We start from the raw sequence: 10,054 nt of genomic DNA on the forward strand, positions 1-10,054 counted from the left end.
AGCACAGTGGGTCTTGCTTCATCATGGCCCTGAGCTGACCACTTTCTTTTATCCTTTGTTGTCCGTGGAATATTGTAAATCCTGGTGTTAATAGCTCTGTCAATATTGACTTAAGATGTACACAAAAATGCAAATCATATACATAAAATACCAACATTTAACTGTGTGACACCTCTGTGAGTTTCTCTTCAGTGGCTTCCTCTCTTGTCCCATACTGAATTTAATCTTTTCCTAGCCTTTAAGCCTCTTCATGATCACGTTCCTTCTCATCTATCTTCATTGCAGGACTGGCCCTGGCAACTGAAGCAGCAGGCCAAATGTGCTCACTGAGGCATCAACCTCTGTTCCTCCTGCTCCTAGAAAAGGAAGAGGGGGGTGGAAAAGAAGGAGTGTGGAGAGGAGAATGGTGGGCTAGAACATCAGCTCATCACTCTCCTCTCTTCCCAGCAGTGTAGCTAGAGGGGGTGCAAAACAAGCCGCCCCTCCCCTTCAAAGCCATTCCAGGCCACTAGAGTAGCATTTTTCAACATTTGTCCCCCACCGTCCCACTTTGCACAATCCACCTATTGGAAGTACCACCAAAAATAATTGGCAATTATGTCATCATCAGTTACTTCTGGATTGGAAAGTCAGACGTGATGCAACAAACACCGGTAAGAAGCTCAGGTCGGATGGGAGGGTTTTTTTGAGCATGTGAAAAGCACACACTGGAGCTCTGCCCACCAAGCTGTGCCTCTTACCACAGTTTGTCCTATTACATTGCAGGTTTCACTGCCAGCGGCAGGGGCCTGAGGGTCCCGCAAATACCACCAGACACGTGGTACGAGTGCCACTGGATGAGAAACACTGTGCTAAAGCATTTGTTCTAGTGGCCCAGAATGGCTCCGAGGGGGAGGGGTTGCTTGCACGCTGCAGTGAGGTGCCGGGCCAAATGTAGTGTTTTGCACCCCCTCTAGCTACACTACTGTCTCTTCCACTTCCTCTTCTGCTGTCCTTGCCTTCCTTTTATAATCTACAGAGTGGGAACAGCAGGGGGGGAGTGAGTGGATGGAGGTGGCACCTCCCTGTCAATCTGCTGCCTGTAATGGCCACTTCAGTTGTCTTCAAGGATGGGCTGGCCCTACTGCTTTGGTGTCCTTCTATTCTCCTCTTCAGTCCCTTTGTTCATCAGAGCCTCATCTATTTACTAAACCTCCACTCCCTTGTTCCATTTTGGTGTGTGTACTTTATCTCTTGCAGCCTTTTTTGCATACAGCTCACTCCCTTTAGATGCCCGGCTAGCTCTCTCTACGTCTTGTTTCCAGAATTTATTAAAAACCTCATAGCTTCTCTCTTGTATTTCCTTCTTGAGGTTCTGTTTGTTTTTTTTAAATTCCTGTCTTATTGTTAGGTTAATTATTGAATAGGCTTTAACTCTTTTGCTTCCTTTTAGTCTCACCCAGCAAGTACAAATGTTTCCCCTGCGCTCCAGATCCTCTCTTCGTCTCCTGTATTTTAGATTGTGAGCCTGCCGGCAGAAACCTGTACATTTATTCATGTACACTGCCTAGTGTGTATATGTATTAGGCACTTTCATACATAATAAATGATGATAATGATGCCATATAGGCACTCCATGAACTGTGATGCCAATGGTCATAAGTTATAGGTACATGTGGGAAAAGGAGGAACCACTTATCCCAGTGTCACAAAGCCCATGCACTCAAGCAGACCCTTGTACCTGAACATGCACAGAACAGCTAATTGACAGAGCGTGTGCTTTTAGATGTAAGATGGAGGCAATGCTGGGAGTGCTTACCGGTTTCAAGCAGAGTGCAGTCCTTAATCCAGGGCAAAGTGATTCAGTGGTGTTCTTCAAGAGAGGCGCCTGGATTCTGGCCACAGATTGAGTGCTGTCACAGGCTCATAAGCAGCCTGTGCTGAGACCCAGGGCCCTGTTTCTCTGTGGTTGGGCATCTCTCTTGCACCCCTATTCCCTGGTAAGGTCTTACTTCCAAGCCTGTCAGAATTACTTTGTCTGATTGTACCTGCTGCAGAGAATCAACCTGATTTCCTTCCTTGATGTAGATTTATCTGAACAGCTGGGGGTGGGGGGACTCCATTATCACCAGCCCCACTCTCCCAGAGTACATGTAGCTCCTGACAGGTGAGAAGCTGTGCATTGCACGGTTACTGCAGTGGCGGAGAGCCAAGGCCCAGCCATTTGCATGGAGGGAAGCAGAGGGAGCTGCATACAGGCCAAAGCCATTGAGGCATGCAAAAGGATGAAGTCTTGCTGGAGACGCCTGCTCTGTATGGTTCCCCCTCAGCACAATGCTTGCTGGCATAGACATCCACACCACTTAGCATGCTCTTTGTACGCAGGCTCTCTGGTTTGGTTCCCAAGCCCATGAGGCACTCCATGTAGAAGGTTATCTGAGCACAGGCCCAAAGCATGCTGGGAGTGCCACCTGGTGAGGTGCTGAAGATTTAGTATTGTTAAATTGTAATTAGCTGGTAGCAAAGCCTACCTGAAAATGGGTAGTTTTGTACAATAACATAGAGCCAACACCATGGGGAGGGATTCCTGGGAGCGATAAGCCTGGCCTGGGTGACTCACCTGTACCACACAGGGCAGTACCAGGAATTTCAGGTGACTATGTCCTATCCTGACATACCTTAGAAATAGGCTAGGTATGTGCTCTGCACCTCTCTCTGCCACCAAGAGCCAGAGAACCCCAGCAAGGCTTCTCTGATAAGAGCTGGGATTCTTTTTGTTTCTGGGCCAATAGAGCTGCCTGCTTGTAGCAGGGCAGAGCAGGAGATAAGGGGTATTTATCATTCAGCCACAAGGCAGGTGTTTAATCATGTTACCAGAGCAGACAGCACCACTTTATGGGATAGGTGTTGCGTAGCCACTTTTCTTCTGGGAAACAAGCTGCTATTGGTCTTTGTCCCAAGCATGACCTGGTTCATATCTCAGCCAGAGACAAAAGCCTCTGAGGCATGAGAGGAAAGATGGGGAAAGTAGAGTTCATGCTAGCCAGCAAAAATAAAAAATATATTAAAAAAATGAGAAGTGGGGATGGGGTCAGGCTGAATGGAATCAAGCAGAAGGCAGGCATGGGTCAGGCCTTGGTTCAGTTACATTGGCAGGGAAGGATCAATGGAAAGAGGAAGAGTAGGGCAGAAAGGGGTCGGCGCTGGCACCTGGCTGCAAGCACAGACAAAGTGCAGAGGCCACAGTGGGCTGGACAGGAACAACCCTTCCCTTGACTCATTTGCACTCCTGAAATCTTTTCCTGCTGCTCTCCATCTGTGTTTTCCCTCCACCCTTTCTCAGCCACCTCCTACAAGATCAGGTGCACTCGCTCCAGGGATGGTGTCTTTGTGTTGAACTGTAATGAGATTTATGCTTGACTGCGTGGAGAGAGGATCCAAAGCAGACATCGTGTTGTTTCTCTTCGAGCCATGCTACCAGCCTGCCCAGGAACTCACTCATATACAGGCTGGCCCAGCTACTGTCGGTCAGAAACCAAGCTTTTGTCGTATCCAGGCAGAATCACAGTAAGGCATGGCTAGTCACATGTGGCACACACCTGCACATTCTCCTGCCCCTGATTTCATCTGATTCTGTGTGGCTACCACAAAGGTTTAACTTTTCCCTAAGGCTCTCCTTATATTCTGATAAGGGCTCTCTCTACACGAGAGAGAGAGAGAGAGAGAGAGAGAGAGAGAATGAAACACCTAATCTGTCACAAATTGGGGGTTAGTTTTAGGCTCCAAAGACAAGAGTCCAAACCTCTAGGAGGGATGGCCTGATGCAACAGAGAACAGGGCTTCTGTCATTTTAAAGGCTGTAGCACCCTTAGAGGCTTAAAGATGAACCTGGCCATATGTGTCCTTGGCCACAGTCAATGCTGCCTGACATGTTAATGCTGAATAAGGAAGCTTCATATCTTGCCATGAGCTTTGCAGTCAGACTTCCAGTCTTCTTCGTGTTCTCTGTTGCCTGCCCAATTCTCCTAGACACAGATCTTTTATGAGAGCCTAGATGGTGTTTCAGAATTCCTGGAAACTGTCCCATGTTCCCCTTTAAACAGAAATATGAAAGGACAAAGGGAGTCAAAATCATTATGGATGTTGTCCCACTCTTGCTGTATGGTCATGGTGTGCATATGGAGTCTTTATTGGTGGTCACTATTCAGTCATTTTCTCTTCCTCTTTGCAATCTGCATTCTTTTGCACTGGAGCAGTTCTCCTTTTTCTGCTAACTGCCCTCATATGTTCAGATGATCATCCACTCTTCCCCAGCTACTATGAATGTGTTTCATGCTTGAGTATGCAGAATTGTGGGGCACACAGACTCATGGAAAGTGCCTTCAAGGCCACCTAGTCCCACCTCCTGCTGGTTGGCGACCTTCAGTCTCGAACCTCCTGCTAGAAGCAAGAAAATCCTCTCTAGAGCAGGGGTGTTAAACTCCTTTCATACAGAGGGCTGAATTGCATTCATTGTGCCTGCTGAGGGCTGGAAGTGATGTCTTTAAGCAGGAAGTGATGTCTTTAAGCAGCTAATGACCAGAAATACTTTTTCCTCACTTAGGAACTCATTAGCTACAAATGACAGAAGGGAAAATATGCAAATCTTGATTATATTTTCAAGATATGGGTGAGCCCAATTAACATGCAGGCTGCCCTTTCAGCAGTGATACTTCAGCAAAGCACAGCAGCTGGTGGTGGTGCTAGGAGAGCCTGATGACTGAATAAAGAGCTTCTGTGGGTCACATCTGGCCCCTGGGCCTTACGTTTCACCCCCCTCTCTACAGCATCTCCAAAAAGTACCTGTCAAGCTTCTGCTTGAAGACCTCCAGCAAGGGAGAACCCATCCACTGAGTAATTGGTTCCATTGTTGAATTGCTCTTACTATGAAGAATTTCTTACTAGTATCTGACCAAAACGTCCCCTCCTCTCGCTTGAGCCCATTAGATCTAGTTCTGTTCTCTTGAGCAGCAGAGAACAAATCTTTGCCTTCTTCCATGTGATAACCCTGCAGATATTTGAAGAGCACGATCATTTCCAGTTTTCCCTCTAAGCTGCGTGGCCATGCATCTTGAAACTGAGCTGCACGGAGCTTGGTTTTCTCAGAAGTCCAGCAATAACAGGTGCTTAGTGTCTGAAGACACCTCCATGCAGCCATGGAATGGGCCTATGCAGCCACATGGACTCCTTAGATGGAGCACTGATCATGTCCCTCCTCAACCTTCCCTTCTCCAGGCTAAAACATATTAAGTTTCCTCTACCTTTCCCCATCGGACTTTTTTCCAGACCCCTCATCGTTGCCCTCTTCTGAACCTGCTCCAGATCCATTATTCTGAAAGTGTGGTGCCCAGAACTGGACACAGTACTTTTGACGAGCTCTGACCAGCATGGAGTTAAGTAGAACCACTATTCCTTTTGACTTGAAAGCTATGGTTCTACTAACGCAACCTAAAATCATGTTTATCTTCTTCGTAGCTATATCATCCTGCTAACCCAGGTTCATCTTATGATCCACTGCAACATCAACTGCTTGCTCAATCTATTGAAATGTATGTACTTATGCATGCCTGACTCCGCACAGCACTAAATCTCAGAAAAATGGGTGATGCAACCCAGGCATTAAAAAAAAATGCTACAGTGAACTTCTGTGTGTAACCAAGCTTATACCATAAGGCTAAGGCTAGCCAGGGAGCTTTGTGACTGACCAAAGATTTGAATTAGGATCTCTCTAACACAAAGTCCAGCACTATCCACTATACCACACTGGTTGTCACTTTGTCCATCACAGAAGGCTTTCATAGAGTCGATAAGCATTGGCCAAGGATATGTTAGGTCACTACAGTAGACAGCAATATATTTCACCTCAGTGTAGTTGATTGGACAGATGACCTGAAATCTCTTCCAACCTGACAATACTATGATTTTGCTGCAATTCAGTGCTGTTAAACTAAAGGACAATTTATATGGCTACTGTTTAAGCTTAATTCAATCTGCGAAGCCATCGTTTTTCCCTGCACGGAATGGACATGTGCATGGCAAACTGGTCGTGTGCATCAGACCTCCATAAGCACAAACTGACAGCATGCCATCGATAAGCTGTGGGAGGAAAATCCACAGAGCTCATTGTGAGAAGGCAAGAGATTTGTGCTTGTGCCAGGCCAATGCACATGACCAGTTTGCCACAAGCACATTCACCTTATGCGGTGGGGGGGAGGGATGTAGTCTGCATGGTTTGAAAAACAAGCCCCTGAAGACTTGGGGAAATATGTGTGAAGCTTGTTTCTCCCTGCATGATGTTCTGCTGGATTTGGTACAGTGATAAGCGATGTAGATTCCCTGGGTCACAATATTATTTCCTTTCTGGCAGCCTGTAGGGAGGTTCCTCCATCTGCAAGCCTGCCAAAAACGCTTAGGGTGTTTTCACAAGTGAGGCTAAAAATGGCTTTTAGTCTGCAATATGTCATTTGTGAATGTTATTAATGTGTAGATAGAAGCAATTTTTAACCTGAATATACATTCTAGCAACTGTAGACTTTTGCACTAGATGCTTAAACCAATCTAAGGAAATATCTGTTGTGAATATTTGTTAGAGCAGTGGTTCTTACACATTTGGCACTGGGACCCATTTTTTAGAATGAGAATCTGTTAGGACCCACTGGAAGTGATGTCATGATCGGAAGTGACATCATCAAGCAGGAACATTTTAAACAATCCTAGGCTGCAATCCTACCCACACTTACCCAGGAGTAAGTCCCATTGAGAATCATTGTTAAAAAAATATATAGAGTAGCTTGTTCAAAGTACAGGTCTGTAACATTTCCCCGAATGCAGTCACATACCATGGTTGCATCAAATCTTATTGTATTGTATTGTATTGGCAATCTTCAGTCTCGAAAGACTATGGTATTGCGCTCTGAAAGGTTGTTCTGGCACAGCTTCTAGTGTGGCTGAAAAGGCCAATTCGGGAGTGACAATCCCTTCCACACTGGGAGCAAGTGCAGTATGTCCCTGGTCTGTCGCCCTGGCTATGGGCCTTCCTTCTTTGCCTCTTTGCCTCAGACTGTTGGCAAAGTGTCTCTTCAAACTGGGAAAGGCCATGCTGCACAGCCTGCCTCCAAGCGGGCCGCTCAGAGGCCAGGGTTTCCCACTTGTTGAGGTCCATCCCTAAGGCCTTCAGATCTCTCTTGCAGATGTCCTTGTATCGCAGCTGTGGTCTACCTATAGGGCACTTTCCTTGCACGAGTTCTCCATAGAGGAGATCCTTTGGGATCCGGCCATCATCCATTCTCACGACATGATCGAGCCAACGCAGGCATCTCTGTTTCAGCAGTGCATACATGCTAGGGATTCCAGCACATTCCAGGACTGTGTTGTTAGGAACTTTGTCCTGCCAGGTGATGCCGAGAATGCGCCGGAGGCAGCGCATGTGGAAAGCGTTCAGTTTCCTCTCCTGTTGTGAGCGGAGAGTCCATGACTCGCTGCAGTACAGAAGTGTACTCAGGACACAAGCTCTGTAGACCTGGATCTTGGTATGTTCTGTCGGCTTCTTGTTGGACCAGACTCTCTTTGTGAGTCTGGAAAACGTGGTAGCTGCTTTACCGATGCGCTTGTTTAGCTCGGTATCGAGAGAAAGAGTGTCGGAGATCGTTGAGCCAAGATACACAAAGTCATGGACAACCTCCAGTTCACGCACAGAGATTGTAATGCAGGGAGGTGAGTCCACATCCTGAACCATTACCTGTGTTTTCTTTAGGCTGATCGTCAGTCCAAAATCTTGGCAGGCCTTGCTAAAACGATCCATGAGCTGCTGGAGATCTTTGGCAGAGTGGGTAGTGACAGCTGCATCGTCGGCAAAGAGGAAGTCACGAAGACATTTCAGCTGGACTTTGGACTTTGCTCTCAGTCTGGAGAGGTTGAAGAGCTTTCCATCTGATCTGGTCCGGAGATAGATGCCTTCTGTTGCAGTTCCAAAGGCATGCTTTAGCAGGACAGCGAAGAAAATCCCAAACAAGATTGGTGCAAGAACACAGCCCTGCTTCACGCCGCTTCGGATGTCAAAGGGGTCTGATGTGGAGCCATCGAAGACAACTGTGCCCTTCCTGTCCTTGTGGAAGGATATGATGAGGAGCCTGGGTGGACATCCGATCTTGGGGAGAATCTTGAAGAGGCCGTCCCTGCTGACCAGGTCGAAAGCCTTCGTGAGATCTATGAAGGCTATAAAGAGTGGCTGTCATTGTTCCCTGCATTTCTCCTGCAGTTGTCTAAGGGAGAATACCATATCAGTGGTGGACCTGCTGGCTCAGAATCCGCACTGTGATTCTGGATAAACGCTCTCTGCAAGTACCTGGAGCCTCTTTAGTGCAACTTGGGCAAACAACTTTCCTTCAACGCTAAGGAGAGAGATGCCACAGTAGTTGTTGCAGTCACCCCTGTCACCTTTGTTCTTGTACAGCGTGATGATGTTTGCATCCCTCATGCCTTGAGGTACTTCACCTTCTCTCCAGCAGAGACAGAGGATTTCATGCAGCTCAGTGACGATGATCTCTTTGCAGCACTTTAGAACTTCAGCGGGGATGCTGTCTTTTCCAGGTGCCTTGCCAAAGGCAAGGGAGTCCAGGGCCACGTGAAGTTCTTCTAGGGTTGGTTCACTGTCAAGCTCCTCCAGCAAAGGCAGGCACTCAATGTTGTTCAGCGCTTCTTCGGTGACTACATTTTCTCTGGAATATAGCTCAGAGTAGTGCTGCACCCAGCGTTCCATCTGCTGCGCCCAATCCTGGATGACCTTGCCTGTGGCAGACTTCAGAGGGGCAATTTTCTTCTATGTTGGACCTAGGGCCTGCTTGATACCGTCATACATCCCCTTGATGTTGCCTGTGTCAGCTGCTATCTGTATGTCGGAACAGAGCTGGAGCCAGTAGTCGTTAGCACATCTCCTGGCAGTCTGCTGGACTTTGCTTCGAGAGCTCGGAGGACCTGCAGGTTGCGCTCACTGGGACAGGCCTTGTATGCTGCTTGAGCTCTCCTCTTTTCCTCAATGACTGGTGTCAACTCCTCAGAGCGGGCTTCAAACCAGTCTGCCGTCTTGTTGGTCTTCTTGCCAAATATGGACATGTATTGGCAACCTTCAGTCTCAAAAGACTATGGTATCGCGCTCTGAAAGGTGGTTCTGGCACAGCGTCTAGTGTGGCTGAAAAGGCCAATCCGGGAGTGACAATCCCTTCCACACCGGGAGCAAGTGCAGTCTGTCCCTGGTCTGTCTCCCTGGCTATGGGCCTTCCTTCTTTGCCTCTTAGCCTCAGACTGTTGGCAAAGTGTCTCTTCAAACTGGGAAAGGCCATGCTGCACAGCCTGCCTCCAAGCGGGCCGCTCAGAGGCCAGGGTTTCCCACTTGTTGAGGTCCATCCCTAAGGCCTTCAGATCCCTCTTGCAGATGTCCTTGTATCGCAGCTGTGGTCTACCTGTAGGGCGCTTTCCTTGCACGAGTTCTCTATAGAGGAGATCCTTTGGGATCCGGCCATCATCCATTCTCACCACATGACCAAGCCAACGCAGGCGTCTCTGTTTCAGCAGTGAATACATGCTAGGGATTCCAGCACGTTCCAGGACTGTGTTGTTTGGAACTTTGTCCTGCCAGGTGATGCCGAGGATGCGTCGGAGGCAGCGCATGTGGAAAGCGCTCAGTTTCCTCTCCTGTTGTGAGCGAAGAGTCCATGACTCGCTGCAGTACAGAAGTGTACTCAGGACGCAAGCTCTGTAGACCTGGATCTTGGTATGTTCCGTCAGCTTCTTCTTGGACCAGACTCTCTTTGTGAGTCTGGAAAACGTGGTAGCTGCTTTACCGATGCGCTTGTTTAGCTCGGTATCGAGAGAATGAGTGTCGGAGATCGTTGAGCCAAGGTACACAAAGTCATGGACAACCTCCAGTTCATGCTCAGAGATTGTAATGCAGGGAGGTGAGTCCACATCCTGAACCATGACCTGTGTTTTCTTCAGGCTGATTGTCAGTCCAAAATCTTGGCAGGCCTTGCTAAAATGA

This window comes from Tiliqua scincoides, chromosome 2, assembly GCF_035046505.1.
Source record: "Tiliqua scincoides isolate rTilSci1 chromosome 2, rTilSci1.hap2, whole genome shotgun sequence".
Lineage (NCBI taxonomy): Eukaryota > Metazoa > Chordata > Lepidosauria > Squamata > Scincidae > Tiliqua > Tiliqua scincoides.